We start from the raw sequence: 15888 nt of genomic DNA, 5'->3' as shown, positions 1-15888 counted from the left end.
TCCTCCAGCATCTTCACAAGGTCCTTTGCTGTCGTTCTGGGATTGATTTGCACCTTTCGCACCAAAGTACGTTCATCTCTAGTAAACAAAACGCGTCTCCTTCCTGAGTGGTATAACGGCTGCGTGGTCCCATGTTGTTTATACTTGCGTACTATTGTTTGTACAGATGAACGTGGTGCCTTCAGGCGTTTGGAAATTGCTCCCAAGGATGAACCAGACTTGTGGAGGTCTACAATTTTTTTCTGAGGTCTTGGCTGATTTCTTTTGATTTTCCCATGATGTCAAGCAAAGAGGCATTGAGTTTGAAGGTAGGCCTTGAAATACATCCACAGGTACACCTCCAATTGACTCAAATTATGTCAGTTAGCCTATCAGAAGCTTCTAAAGCCATGACATAATTTTCTGGAATGTTCCAAGCTGTTTAAAGGCACAGTCAACTTAGTGTATGTAAACTTCTGACCCACTGGAATTGTGATAGTGAATTATAAGTGAAATAATCTGTCTGTAAACAATTGTTGGAAAAAGGACTTGTGTCATTCACAAAGTAGATGTCCTAACCGACTTGCCAAAACTATAGTTTGTTAACAATAAATTAGTGGATTGGTTGAAAAACGAGTTTTAATGACTCAAATCTAAGTGTATGTAAACTTCCGACATTAACTGTACATGTAGGTAGGGTTATTAAAGTGACTATAATGAGAGTAGCAGCAGTGTTAAAGAGGGGGGGGGGGGGGAATGCACAAAGTCTGGGTAGCCATTTGATTAGATGTTCAGGAGTCTTATGGATTGGGGGTAGAAGGTGTTTTAAAAGCCTCTTTTAAAAGCCTCTTGGATCTAGACTTGGCGCTCCGGTACCGCTTGCCATGCGGTAGCAGAGAGAACAGTCTATGACTAGGGTGGCTGGAGTCTGACAATCTTTAGGGCCTTCCTCTGACACCGCCTGGTATAGAGGTCCTGGATGGCAGGACGCTTGGCCCCAGTGATGTACTGGGCCATATGCACTACCCTCTGTAGTGCCTTGCGGTCAGAGACCGAGCAGTTGCCATACCAGGCAGTGATGCAACCAGTCAGGATGCTCTCGATGGTGCAGCTGTAGAACCTTTTGAGGATCTGAGGACACATGCCAAATCTTTTATTTTATTTTATGTGAAGGCCAATTAGATGATGATGATGCGATCGCAGTCTGTCTCCTATTAAAACTTTTTTAACCTTTGATGAAAGAGAGAAAGAGACAAGAAAGTAGTCAAGACGACTAGCTTGATTAAGTCTCCATGTATATCTCACTAGGTCGGGGTTTTTTAGTCTCCAAATATCCACTATTTGTAAGGTGTCCATAACATTTGTGATTTCCTTAAGGGCACGGTGATGATAGTTTGTGGAGAGATTTCCTTTACGGTCCATTGAGGTACACTGTGTTACAGTCTCCTACCATAATGATTAGATCATTTGTTGCCTGTAAGTTCAATAAATTGGTATAAATATTTTTGAAGTATGGATCATCCTGATTTGGACCATATAGATTAATGAGCCAAATCTGTTTTTCATCCACTTAAATATTAAAATGACATGTGTGATCTTAAACGTTGTGTACCTAGCTATATGTATTAAGCTAAAATGTACTGTTAGCTAGCTAGCTAACGTTAGCTGGCTAGCTCCCGAGCTGACTGTATTATTCGTATCCCAGAGCTGTGTGCTGTTCTAGTTAGAGCCTAATGTTAGCTATCTAACATTGCACCTGGTTGTTTAGCTCCCAGCACTGTGGCATTGTTGGTACTGTGTTTATTGTTGTTTAACTAGCTAACATTAGCTGGCTGGCTCGTTAGCTAACGTTACGTGACGTGTGTACAACACCCGTTGAATATGGCCGGTGTCAGTAAACGTCTGAAAAAAAGCTTAATGTAATTGTTGCCAGCAGAGCTGGTTAGTCTGTTTTCATGTTATCCAGAGGTAAACAAATCCTCGGTCGGAGCGTCAAGTGTGCGATCTGAACGCTTCGAGAGCGAAGCGAGATGGGCGGGGCTAAGGCTGTAGAGGGTGTGAACGAGATGGGTGGGGCTAAAGCTGTAGAGGGTGTGAACGAGATGGGTGGGGCTAAAGCTGTAGAGGGTGTGAACGAGATGGGTGGGGCTAAAGCTGTAGAGGGTGTGAACGAGATGGGTGGGGCTAAAGCTGTAGAGGGTGTGAACGAGATGGGTGGGGCTAAAGCTGTAGAGGGTGTGAACGAGATGGGTGGGGCTAAAGCTGTAGAGGGTGTGAACGAGATGGGTGGGGCTAAAGCTGTAGAGGGTGTGAACGAGATGGGTGGGGCTAAAGCTGTAGAGGGTGTGAACGAGATGGGTGGGGCTAAAGCTGTAGAGGGTGTGAACGAGATGGGTGGGGCTAAAGCTGTAGAGGGTGTGAACGAGATGGGTGGGGCTAAAGCTGTAGAGGGTGTGAACGATGCTGAATGGGTGGAGACAAAGAAGAGCTCTTCTCTAGATACCAAAACATTCAAAGGCCTTTTTCTCAAAAGCAGGATTACAAGTTGATCAACTTTTAAAACAGAATTACTTCCCCATTGTTCCTCAACTGCAGTGTTGATATACCATTTTGTAGCTCTGAGTCTCTACTTTTATCCAATGTAAACAACAAACACTTCACATTTTTCTACATAAGACCGAATCCAGGTGGTGAGTAACTTATTCAGAACCACGTTCCTGTAGAGCTTAGAGACGATCTCATGTTAAATACTGTTGAAGTAATATGGCTACAGGTTCATCTGCCTCACCTAAAGCCCTTTCTGGTGGGAAGCTGCTATAGACCACCAAGTGCTAACAGTCAGTATCTGGACAACATGTGAAATGCTTGGTAATGTATGTGATATCAGAGAGGTATATTTTCTGGGTGATTTAAATATTGACTGGCTATCATCAAGCTGCCCACTCAAGAAAAAGCTTCAGTCTGTAACCAGTGCCTGCAACCTGGTTCAGGTTATCAGTCAACCTACCAGGGTAGTTACAAACAGCACAGGAATAAAATCATCAACATGTATTGATCACATCTTTACTAATGATGCAGACATTTGCTTGAAAGCAGTATCCAGATCCATCTGATGTAGTGATCACAATATAGTAGCCATATCTAGGAAAACCACAGTTCCAAAGGCTGGGTCTAATATAGTGTATAAGAGGTCATACAATAAGTTTTGTAGTGATTCATATGTTGATGATGTAAATAATATTTGTTGGTCTGTGGTGTGTAATGAGGAGCAACTAGATGCTGCACTTGACACATTTATGAAATTGCTTATTCAAGTTACAAATAAGCACACACCCATTAAGAAAAGGAATGTAAAAACAGTTAAATCCCAGTGGATTGAAATTGAAAAACTGTATGGTTGAGAGGGATGGTAATTAAGTCTGGCTGCACAACCGATTGGCAAACGTTCTGCAAATTATAAAATCTTGTGAATAAACTGACTAAAAAGAAGAAGAAACTACACGATGAAACAAAAATAAATGATACAAAGAATGATAGTAAAACGTTTTGGACACCTAAAATAACAATTGGGGAAAAAAGGCAAACTCAGCTCCATCATTCATTGAATCAGACGCTCATTCATCACAAAACCCACTGATATTGCAAACTACTTTAATTACTTTTTCATTGGCAAGATTAGCAAACTAAGGGATGACATGCCAGCAACAAACACTTACATCCAAGTATATCTGACCAAATTATGAAAGAATTGTACTTTTTAATTCCGTAAAGTCTGTGTGGAAGAGATGAAAAAATTATTGTTGTCTATTAACGATGATAAGCCACCAGGGTCTGACAGTCTGGACGGAAAATTACTGAGGATAATACTGGACGATATTGCCATTCCTACTTGCCACATCTTCAAAATAAGCCTACTAGAGTGCGTGTTCCCTCAGGCCTGGAGGGAAGCTAAAGTCATTCTGCTACCCAAGAATAATAAAGCCCCCTTTACTGTCTCAAATAGCCGACCAATCAGCCTGTTACCAACCGTTAGTAAACTTCTGGGAAAAATGGTGTTTGACCAGATACAATGATATTTCACAGTAAACAAATTGACAACAGAATTTCAGCATGCTTATAGGGAAAGACACTCAACAAGGGCAGGGTAGCCTAGTGGTGGCAGGGTAGCCTAGTGGCGGCAGGGTAGCCCAGTGGCGGCAGGGTAGCCCAGTGGCGGCAGAGAAGCCCAGTGGCGGCAGGGTAGCCCAGTGGCGGCAGGGTAGCCTAGTGGCGGCAGGGTAGCCTAGTGGCGGCAGGGTAGCCTAGTGGCGGCAGGGTAGCCTAGTGGCGGCAGGGTAGCCTAGTGGCGGCAGGGTAGCCCAGTGGCGGCAGGGTAGCCCAGTGGCGGCAGGGTAGCCTAGTGGCGGCAGGGTAGCCTAGTGGCGGCAGGGTAGCCCAGTGGCGGCAGGGTAGCCTAGTGGCGGCAGGGTAGCCTAGTGGCGGCAGGGTAGCCTAGTGGCGGCCTAGTGGCGGCAGGGTAGCCTAGTGGCGGCAGGGTAGCCTAGTGGCGGCAGGGTAGCCTAGTGGCGGCAGGGTAGCCCAGTGGCGGCAGGGTAGCCTAGTGGTGGCAGGGTAGCCTAGTGGCGGCAGGGTAGCCCAGTGGCGGCAGGGTAGCCTAGTGGCGGCAGGGTAGCCTAGTGGCGGCAGGGTAGCCTAGTGGCGGCAGGGTAGCCTAGTGGCGGCAGGGTAGCCCAGTGGCGGCAGGGTAGCCTAGTGGCGGCAGGGTAGCCCAGTGGCGGCAGGGTAGCCCAGTGGCGGCAGGGTAGCCTAGTGGCGGCAGGGTAGCCTAGTGGCGGCCTAGTGGCGGCAGGGTAGCCTAGTGGCGGCAGGGTAGCCTAGTGGCGGCAGGGTAGCCTAGTGGCGGCAGGGTAGCCTAGTGGTTAGAGCGAAGTTGAAGTTTGAATCCCCGAGCTGACAAGGTACAAATCTGTCGTTCTGCCCCTGAACAAGACAGTTAAGTTCCTAGGCTGTCATTGAAAATAAAAATGTGTTCTTAACTGACTTGCCTAGTTAAATAAAGGTTAAATAAAATAAAAAGCACACCACTTACACAAATGACTGATGATTGGCTGAGAGAAATTGATGATAACATGATTGTGGAGCCTGTCTTGTTAGACTTCAGTGCAGCTTTACACCCCCTGCTATATTGTGTTATGGCTTTACACCCGCTGCTATATTGTGTTATGGCTTTACACCCCCTGCTATATTGTGTTATGGCTTTACACCCCCTGCTATATTGTGTTATGGCTTTACACCCCCTGCTATATTGTGTTATGGCTTTACACCCCCTGCTATATTGTGTTATGGCTTTACACCCCCTGCTATATTGTGGATGAAGAGTTACCTGTCTAACAGAACACAGAGGGTGTTCTTTAATGGAAGCCTCTCCAACATATTAATAGAATCAGGAGATCCTGAGTAAAGTTGAGTAAAGCCAGTGTGTCTGTGTATGTGGATGACTCAACACTATACATGTCAGCTACCACAGCGACTCAAATGACTGCAACACTTAACAAAGAGCTGCAGTTAGTTTCAGAGTGGGTGGCAAGGAATAAGTTAGTCCTAAATCTTTCCAAAACTAAAAGCATTGTATTTTTTGACAAATCATTCACTAAACCCTAAACCTCAACTACATCTCGTAATTAATAATGTATTGGTCTTGGTAAGCAACTATAGTGTATATTTGACATTGTGTTTTAGGTTATTGTCGGCAGGTAGCCTAGTGGTTAGAGCTTTGGGCCAGTAACGTTGAGCGTTGGGCCAGCAGCTACTCTTCCTGGGGTTTATTATGGATCCCCTTTAGTTCCTGCCAAGGCAGCAGCTACTCTTCCTGGGGTTTATTATGGATCCCCTTTAGTTCCTGTCAAGACAGCAGCTACTCTTCCTGGGGTTTATTATGGATCCCTATTAGTTCCTGCCAAGGCAGCAGCTACTCTTCCTGGGGTTTATTATGGATCCTCATTAGTTCCTGCCAAGGCAGCAGCTACTCTTCCTGGGGTTTATTATGGATCCCCATTAGTTCCTGCCAAGGCAGCAGCTACTCTTCCTGGGGTTTATTATGGATCCCCATTAGTTCCTGCCAAGGCAGCAGCTACTCTTCCTGGGGTTTATTATGGATCCCCATTAGTTCCTGTCAAGGCAGCAGCTACTCTTCCTGGGGTTTATTATGGATCCCCATTAGTTCCTGCCAAGGCAGCAGCTACTCTTCCTGGGGTTTATTATGGATCCCCATTAGTTCCTGCCAAGGCAGCAGCTACTCTTCCTGGGGTTTATTATGGATCCTCATTAGTTCCTGCCAAGGCAGCAGCTACTCTTCCTGGGGTTTATTATGGATCCCCATTAGTTCCTGCCAAGGCAGCAGCTACTCTTCCTGAGGTTTATTATGGATCCTCATTAGTTCCTGCCAAGGCAGCAGCTACTCTTCCTGGGGTTTATTATGGATCCCCAGTAGTTCCTGTCAAGGCAGCAGCTACTCTTCCTGGGGTTTATTATGGATCCCCTTTAGTTCCTGCCAAGGCAGCAGCTACTCTTCCTGGGGTTTATTATGGATCCCCTTTAGTTCCTGTCAAGGCAGCAGCTACTCTTCCTGGGGTTTATTATGGATCCCTATTAGTTCCTGCCAAGGCAGCAGCTACTCTTCCTGGGGTTTATTATGGATCCCCATTAGTTCCTGCCAAGGCAGCAGCTACTCTTCCTGGGGTTTATTATGGATCCCCATTAGTTCCTGCCAAGGCAGCAGCTACTCTTCCTGGGGTTTATTATGGATCCCCATTAGTTCCTGTCAAGGCAGCAGCTACTCTTCCTGGGGTTTATTATGGATCCCCATTAGTTCCTGCCAAGGCAGCAGCTACTCTTCCTGGGGTTTATTATGGATCCCCATTAGTTCCTGCCAAGGCAGCAGCTACTCTTCCTGGGGTTTATTATGGATCCCCATTAGTTCCTGCCAAGGCAGCAGCTACTCTTCCTGGGGTTTATTATGGATCCTCATTAGTTCCTGCCAAGGCAGCAGCTACTCTTCCTGGGGTTTATTATGGATCCCCATTAGTTCCTGACAAGGCAGCAGCTACTCTCCTGGGGTTTATTATGGATCCCCATTAGTTCCTGCCAAGGCAGCAGCTACTCTTCCTGGGGTTTATTTTGGATCCCCATTAGTTCCTGTCAAGGCAGCAGCTACTCTTCCTGGGGTTTATTATGGATCCCCATTAGTTCCTGCCAAGGCAGCAGCTACTCTTCCTGGGGTTTATTATGGATCCCCATTAGTTCCTGCCAAGGCAGCAGCTACTCTTCCTGGGGTTTATTATGGATCCCCATTAGTTCCTGCCAAGGCAGCAGCTACTCTTCCTGGGGTTTATTATGGATCCCCATTAGTTCCTGCCAAGGCAGCAGCTACTCTTCCTGGGGTTTATTATGGATCCCCATTAGTTCCTGCCAAGGCAGCAGCTACTCTTCCTGGGATTTATTATGGATCCCCATTAGTTCCTGCCAAGGCAGCAGCTACTCTTCCTGGGGTTTATTATGGATCCCCATTAGTTCCTGTCAAGGCAGCAGCTACTCTTCCTGGGGTTTATTATGGATCCCCATTAGTTCCTGCCAAGGCAGCAGCTACTCTTCCTGGGGTTTATTATGGATCCCCATTAGTTCCTGCCAAGGCAGCAGCTACTCTTCCTGGGGTTTATTATGGATCCCCATTAGTTCCTGCCAAGGCAGCAGCTACTCTTCCTGGGGTTTATTATGGATCCCCATTAGTTCCTGCCAAGGCAGCAGCTACTCTTCCTGGGGTTTATTATGGATCCTCATTAGTTCCTGCCAAGGCAGCAGCTACTCTTCCTGGGGTTTATTATGGATCCCCATTAGTTCCTGACAAGGCAGCAGCTACTCTCCTGGGGTTTATTATGGATCCCCATTAGTTCCTGCCAAGGCAGCAGCTACTCTTCCTGGGGTTTATTTTGGATCCCCATTAGTTCCTGTCAAGGCAGCAGCTACTCTTCCTGGGGTTTATTATGGATCTGCATTAGTTCCTGCCAAGGCAGCAGCTACTCTTCCTGGGGTTTATTATGGATCCCCATTAGTTCCTGCCAAGGCAGCAGCTACTCTTCCTGGGGTTTATTATGGATCCCCATTAGTTCCTGCCAAGGCAGCAGCTACTCTTCCTGGGGTTTATTATGGATCCCCATTAGTTCCTGTCAAGGCAGCAGCTACTCTTCCTGGGGTTTATTATGGATCCCCATTAGTTCCTGCCAAGGCAGCAGCTACTCTTCCTGGGATTTATTATGGATCCCCATTAGTTCCTGCCAAGGCAGCAGCTACTCTTCCTGGGGTTTATTATGGATCCCCATTAGTTCCTGTCAAGGCAGCAGCTACTCTTCCTGGGGTTTATTATGGATCCCCATTAGTTCCTGCCAAGGCAGCAGCTACTCTTCCTGGGGTTTATTATGGATCCCCATTAGTTCCTGCAAAGGCAGCAGCTACTCTTCCTGGGATTTATTATGGATCCCCATTAGTTCCTGCCAAGGCAGCAGCTACTCTTCCTGGGGTTTATTATGGATCCCCATTAGTTCCAGCCAAAGCAGCAGCTACTCTTCCTGGGGTTTATTATGGATCCCCTTTAGTTCCTGCCAAGGCAGCAGTTACTCTTCCTGGGGTTTATTATGGATCCCCATTAGTTCCTGCCAAGGCAGCAGCTACTCTTCCTGGGGTTTATTATGGATCCCCATTAGCTGCCAAGGCAGCAGCTAATCTTCCTGGGGTTTATTATGGATCCCCATTAGTTCCTGCCAAGGCAGCAGCTACTCTTCCTGAGGTTTATTATGGATCCCCATTAGTTCCTGCCAAGGCAGCAGCTACTCTTCCTGGGGTTTATTATGGATCCCCATTAGTTCCTGCCAAGGCAGCAGCTACTCTTCCTGGGGTTTATTATGGATCCCCATTAGCTGCCAAGGCAGCAGCTAATCTTCCTGTGGTTTATTATGGATCCCCATTAGTTCCTGCCAAGCCAGCAGCTACTCATCCTGAGGTTTATTATGGATCCCCATTAGTTCCTGCCAAGGCAGCAGCTAATCTTCCTGGGGTCCACCAAAATTAAGGCAGTTATACAATTTTAAAACCATTACAATAGATTCATTACAGAATTTACAACACATTAAGTGTGTACCCTCAGGCCCATACTCCACTACCACATATCTACAACACAAAATCCATGTGTACGTGTGTGTACAGTGCGTATGTTATCATATGTGTGTGTGTACGCATGTGTCTGTGCCTATGTTTGTGTCTCTTCACAGTCCCCGCTGTTCCATAAGGTGTATTTTTACCTGTTTTTAAAATCTGATTCTCCTGCTGCATCAGTTACCTGATGTGGAATAGAGTTCCATGTAGTCATGGCTCTATATAGTACTGTGCGCCTCCCATAGTCTGTTCTGGACTTAGGGACTGTGAAGAGACCTCTGGTGGCATGTCTTGTGGGGTATGAATGGGTGTCTGAGCTGTGTGCTAGTATTTTAACAGACAGCTCAGTGCATTCAGCTCTTATAAAAACAATGAATGAGGAAGTCAATCTCTCTTCCACTTCGAATCATGAGAGATTTGCCCTGTTCTGAGACAGACGTACTGCCCTGTTCTGAGACAGACGTGCTGCCCTGTTCTGAGACAGACGTGCTGCCCTGTTCTGAGACAGACGTGCTGCCCTGTTCTGAGACAGACGTGCTGCCCTGTTCTGAGCCAGACGTGCTGCCCTGTTCTGAGCCAGACGTGCTGCCCTGTTCTGAGCCAGACGTGCTGCCCTGTTCTGAGCCAGACGTGCTGCCCTGTTCTGAGCCAGACGTACTGCCCTGTTCTGAGACAGACGTGCTGCCCTGTTCTGAGCCAGACGTACTGCCCTGTTCTGAGCCAGACGTACTGCCCTGTTCTGAGACAGACGTGCTGCCCTGTTCTGAGCCAGACGTACTGCCCTGTTCTGAGCCAGACGTACTGCCCTGTTCTGAGACAGACGTACTGCCCTGTTCTGAGACAGACATACTGCCCTGTTCTGAGACAGACGTACTGCTCTGTTCTGAGACAGACGTACTGCCCTGTTCTGAGACAGACGTGCTGCCCTGTTCTGAGCCAGACGTGCTGCCCTGTTCTGAGCCAGACGTGCTGCCCTGTTCTGAGCCAGACGTGCTGCCCTGTTCTGAGCCAGACGTACCGCCCTGTTCTGAGACAGACGTACTGCCCTGTTCTGAGACAGACGTACTGCCCTGTTCTGAGACAGACGTACTGCCCTGTTCTGAGACAGACGTACTGCCCTGTTCTGAGACAGACGTACTGCCCTGTTCTGAGCCAGACGTACTGCCCTGTTCTGTGACAACTGCAATGTTTTGCAGTACTACTTTAGGATGTATTGGATTTTAAAAAATTCTGTTCACTCTGTCATTTCGATTAGTATTGTGTATTAGTATTAGTACAATTAGTATTCTGGAGTAACTAAAATGTTGTTGATCCATCCCCAGTGTTCTCCTATCACAGCCATTAAACTCTGTAACTGTTTCAAAGTCACCATGTGAAATCACTGAGCGGTTTCCTTCCTCTCTGAAACCTGAGTTAGGAAGGGCGCCTGTATATTTATAGTGACTGGGTGTCACGTTCTGACCATAGTTCTTGTGTGTTGTGCTTGTTTTAGTGTTGGTCAGGACGTGAGCTGGGTGGGCATTCTATGTTGTGTGTCTAGTTTGTCTGTTTCTGTGTTCGGCCTAATATGGTTCTCAATCAGAGGCAGCTGTCAATCGTTGAATCATATATAGGTGGCTTGTTTTGTGTTGGGGGGTTTGTGGGTGGTTGTTTCCTGTCTCTGTGTTTTCTCTGCACCAGATAGGGCTGTTTCGGTTTGCCACGTTTGTTATTTTGTTAGTTGTAAGTGTTCACTGTTTTCGTTTATTAAAGTCATGTTGAACACGAGCTACGCTGCGTCTTGGTCCGATCCCCGCTACACCTCCTCTTCTAGTGAAGAGAGGGAAGGCTGCCGTTACACTGGGTGTATTGATTCACCATTCAAACTGTAATTATTAACTGAACTCAAATGGATTTAAAACACAGCTCGGTACCGTCAGCTTGTCAACACCTCTTACAAAAACAAGTAGAGATGAAGTCAATCTCTCTTCCACTTTGAGCCAGGAGAGATTGACATGCGTGTCATTAATGTTAACTCTCTCTGTGTGCATTAAGGGCCAGCCGTGCTGCCCTGTTCTGAGACAACTGCAATTTTCCTATGTCCCTCTTTGTGGCACCTGACCACACGACTGAACAGTAGTCCAGGTGTGACAAAACCAGGGCCTGTAGGACCTGCCTTGTTGATAGTGTTGTTAAGAAGGTAGAAACTAGGGCCTGTAGGACCTGCCTTGTTGATAGTGCTGTTAAGAAGGTAGAGACTAGGGCCTGTAGGACCTGCCTTGTTGATAGTGTTGTTAAGAAGGCAGAGCAGAGCTTTATTATGGACAGACTCCTCCCCATCTTGGCTACTGTTGTATCAACATGTTTTAACCATGACAGTTTACAATCCAGAGTTACTCCAAGCAGTTAAGTCACCTCAACTTGCTCAATTTCCACATTATTCATTACGAGATGAATACTTATTGACTCAAGACATTTCAGCTTTTCATTTTGAATTAATGTGTAAACATTTCTAAAAACATAATTCCACTTTTGACATTATGGGGTGTGTAAATCAGTGACACAAAATCCCAAAAGCCCCATATCTGAGCTTTTAATGTGTATCTGGGACACACATGTAACACGTCCACTGTTCAGGCTAGACTGGCTCGACCATCACTGCGTTCAGACCTGTGATTAACAGTAGGCCTATAAGTAGTGTTACTGTAATCTCCCCAGCTTGGTCCTTCTGGTGTGTAATGGTCTAGCTACCCTACACATAAACTGTAGCCTACACTAGTTTGTAATGTGAGTATTATGGGTAAACTAAGCATGAGACAGGACGACCTACTTAACAGATGAATAAAATGTTATTGATCGGTTTAAAACCCACCTGTCGCCGGTGTGCGTGACGTCTTTCAATTACTGAACGGAGATCCGCTGTCACATCAGGCCACTACACCAAAAACTCACGTGTTTTATACACACGGTTGTGAAGATCAAAATATATTTAATTTTTTTTACTTTCGGTTCTTTTTTTGCGTTCTATCACCTGCATCAATCTACTCTCTCCTCCGACGGCGGCAGGTGCTGCTGTTCGTCAGTCGGTCCCGTCGCAATAGAAATGGTAGTGGTTCATATCTCCAGGTACTTCCTGGTGTTTGTGAGTGGGTGGTTAGTATTATCAGGAATTCCTGGGACGTCCTTACCCAAAAACCTACCCTTACTTTAACCATTTGAAATATGTAACTTTTTTTAGGCCACTCGACCAAATTCACATATAAATATGAGTTATAGATCTATCATTCTCGTTGAACGCAAGTCTAAGTAGCCGAAGCTGTAGATATGTTATATGTGCATTTTCCCCCGTTTTTTACTTTCGATTTTGTACAAAGAGCTGAAAATACTATATTTTTGGTTATGGAAAATATCTTTCACAGCGGTTTAGATGGTACAATGATTCTCTTCACTATAATTGCTTGTTTTGACACTTGAAATTAGGAGGACTATTCAAATGTTAGAATGGTATTGACTGGAGCTGAATGAGTGGAATGCTATCAAATAAATCAAACCGTTTCAAGGTGTTTGATGCAATTACATTTGCTACCTTATTATGAGCCGTTCTCCCCTCAGCAAATCCATACATTTGATTGGTCATTTGCACGTGTTTAGCAGATGTTATAGTGGGTGTAGCGAAATGCTTGTGTTTCTAACTCCAACAGAGCAGTAATATCTAACAATTTCGCAACAATACACACAAATCTAAGTAAAGGAATGGAATTAAGAATATATAAATATATGGACGAGCAATGTCAGAGTGGCATAGACTAAGATACAGTAGTATAGAATAGAGTATATACATATGAGATGAGTAATGTAAGATATTTAAACATTATTAAAGTGACTAGTATTCAATTTATTAAAGTGGCCAGTGATTTCAAGTCTGTGTATATAGGCAGCAGGGTCTAATGTCCCACTGATGGCTGTTTAACAGTCTGATGGCCTTGAGATAGAAGCTGTTTTTCAGTCTCTCGGCCCCTGCTTTGATGCACCTGTACTGACCTCGCCTTCTGGATGGTAGCGGGGTGAACAGGCAGTGGCTCGGGTGGTTGTTGTCCTTGATGATCTTTATGGCCTTCCTGTGACATCGGATGCTGTAGATGTCCTGGAGGGCAGGTAGTTTGCCCCCGGTGATGTGTTGGGCAGACCTCACCACCCTCTGGAGAGCCTTGCGGTTGCGGGTTGTGCAGTTGCGTACCAGGCGGTGATACAGCACAACAGGATGCTCTCAATTGTGCATCTGTAAAGGTTTGTGAGGGTTTTCGGTGCCAAGCCAACTTTTTTCAGCCTCCTGAGATTGAAGAGGTGCCTTTGAGCCTTCTTCACCACACTGTCTGTGTGGGTGGACCATTACAGTTTGTCAGTGTTGTGTACACAGAGGAACTTGAAGCTTTCCACCTTCTCCTCTGCTGTCCCGTCGATGTAGATAGGGGGGTGCTCCCACTGCTGTTTCCCGGAAGTCCTCGATCATCTCCGTTGTTTTGTTGACGTTGAGTGAGAGGTTATTTTCCTGGCACCACACTCCCAGAGCCCTCACCTCCTCCCTGTAAGCTGTCTCGTCATTGTTGGAAATTAAGCCTACTACTGTTGTGTCGTCTGCAAACTTGGTGATTGTGTTGGAGGCGTCTGTGGTCACGCAGTCATGGCTGAACAGGGAGTACAGGAGTGGGCTGAGCACGCACCCTTGTGGGGCCCCAGTGTTGAGGATCAGCAAAATGGAGGTGATGTTTCTGACCTTCACCACCTGGGGGCGGAGTCATTAAAACTTCCCTAGGATAGGGGGCAGCATTTTCACGTTTGTATGAAAAGCATACCCAAATTCAACTGCCAGCTACTCATCCCCAGAAGATAAGATATGCATAATGTTAGTAGATTTGGATAGAAAACACTTTGAAGTTTCTAAAACTGTTTGAAACATGTCTGTGAGTATAACATGACTTATTTCTCAGGCGAAACCCCGAGGACAAACCATTCAGGTCACTCTCTTTTAAATGGATTTTCATTGGGAATACAGATTTCTAATTGACCTTCTTGCAGTTCCTACCGCTTCCACTGGATGTCAACCGTCTTTAGAAATTGGTTGAGGGTTTTTCCTTTGTGTAATGAAGAAGTACGGCCATTTTGAATCAGGGTCACTTGTTGTGTCCTGTTTGTTAGAGGCGCATGACCAGAAGGCTAGCTACAGTTTGTTTTAATCCTGTATTGAACACAGTTCATCCCGTCTTCAATTTGATCGATTATTTACGTAAAAAAATACCTAAAGTTGTATCACAAAAGTAGTTTGAAATGTTTTGGCAAAGTTTACAAGTAACTTTTGAGATATTTTGTAGTCACGTTTCACAATTTGGAACCGGTGTTTTTCTGGATCAAACGCGCCAAATAAATGAACATTTTGGATATATATCGACGGAATTAATCGAACAAAAGGACCATTTGTGATGTTTATGTGACATATTGGAGTGCCGACAACAGAAGCTCGTCAAAGGTAAGGCATGAATTATGTTTTTATTTCTGCGTTTTGTGTCGCGCTACAGGGTTGAAATATGCTTCTCTCTGTTTACTATGGTGCTATCCTCAGATAATAGCATCGTTTGCTTTCGCCGAAAGCCTATTTGAATTCTGACATGTTGGCTGGATTCACAACCAGTGTAGCTTTAATTTGGTATCTTTCATGTGTGATTTAATGAAAGTTTGATTTTTATAGTAATTTATTTGAATATGGCACTCTGCATTTTCTCTGGCTTTTTGCCAAGTGAGACAGTAGCGTCCCGCCTAAACTCAGATTTTTGGATATAAATATGAACTTTACTGAACAAAACATACATGTATTGTGTAACATGAAGTCCTATGAGTGTCATCTGATGAAGATCATCAAAGGTTAGTGATTCATTTTATCTCTATTTCTTCTTTTTGTTACTCCTCTCTTTAGCTGGAAAAATGGCTGTGTTTTTCTGTGGCTATCTACTGACCAAACATAATCATTTGCTTTCACCGTAAAGCCTTTTTGAAATCAGAGGAACTATGTTTTTTTGTATTTTTTTAGGCAGCAGCTACTCTTCCTGGGGTTTATTATGGATCCCCATTAGTTCCTGCCAAGGCAGCAGCTACTCTTCCTGGGGTTTATTATGTATCCCCATTAGTTCCTGCCAAGGCAGCAGCTACTCTTCCTGGGGTATATTATGAATCCCCATTAGTTCCTGTCAAGGCAGCAGCTACTCTTCCTGGGGTTTATTATGGACCCCCATTAGTTCCTGCCAAGGCAGCAGCTACTCTTCCTGGGGTTTATTATGTATCCCCATTAGTTCCTGCCAAGGCAGCAGCTACTCTTCCTGGGGTTTATTATGGATCCCCATTAGTTCCTGCCAAGGCAGCAGCTACTCTTCCTGGGGTTTATTATGGATCCCCATTAGTTTGTGCCAAGGCAGCAGCTACTCTTCCTAGGGTTTATTATGGATCCCCATTAGTTCATGCCAAGGCAGCAGCTACTCTTCCTGGGGTCTATTATGGATCCCCTTTAGTTCCTGCCAAGGCAGCAGCTACGCTTCCTGGGGTTTATTATGGATCCCCATTAGTTCCTGCCAAGGCAGCAGCTACTCTTCCTGGGGTTTATTATGGATCCCCATTAGTTTCTGCCAAGGCAGCAGCTACTCTTCCTGGGGTTTATTATGGATCCCCATTAGTTCCTGC

The 15888-nt window shown here is 45.5% G+C and overlaps 1 protein-coding gene across 4 annotated transcripts in view; it reads right to left on the bottom strand.

The window, feature by feature from the left end:
* LOC139543172 (alpha-1,3-mannosyl-glycoprotein 4-beta-N-acetylglucosaminyltransferase C-like) overlaps positions 1–12290 on the bottom strand; it is a 41183-nt gene extending 28893 nt beyond the window's left edge. For 3 of the 4 annotated variants that reach the window (XM_071349428.1, XM_071349426.1, XM_071349424.1), the window contains exon 1: positions 12035–12289. The gene's annotated coding sequence lies outside the window, so the exon portion shown is untranslated. Of the gene's footprint in view, positions 1–12034 lie in introns of all 4 variants that reach the window. The other variant, XM_071349423.1, reaches the window with a different exon arrangement.
* Between the last annotated feature and the right edge of the window lie 3598 nt (positions 12291–15888).

This window comes from Salvelinus alpinus, chromosome 17, assembly GCF_045679555.1.
Source record: "Salvelinus alpinus chromosome 17, SLU_Salpinus.1, whole genome shotgun sequence".
Classification (NCBI taxonomy): Eukaryota; Metazoa; Chordata; class Actinopteri; order Salmoniformes; family Salmonidae; genus Salvelinus; species Salvelinus alpinus.
The sequence above is the reverse complement of the archived record's forward strand: the minus strand, read 5'-3'. Positions and strand labels throughout refer to the sequence as shown.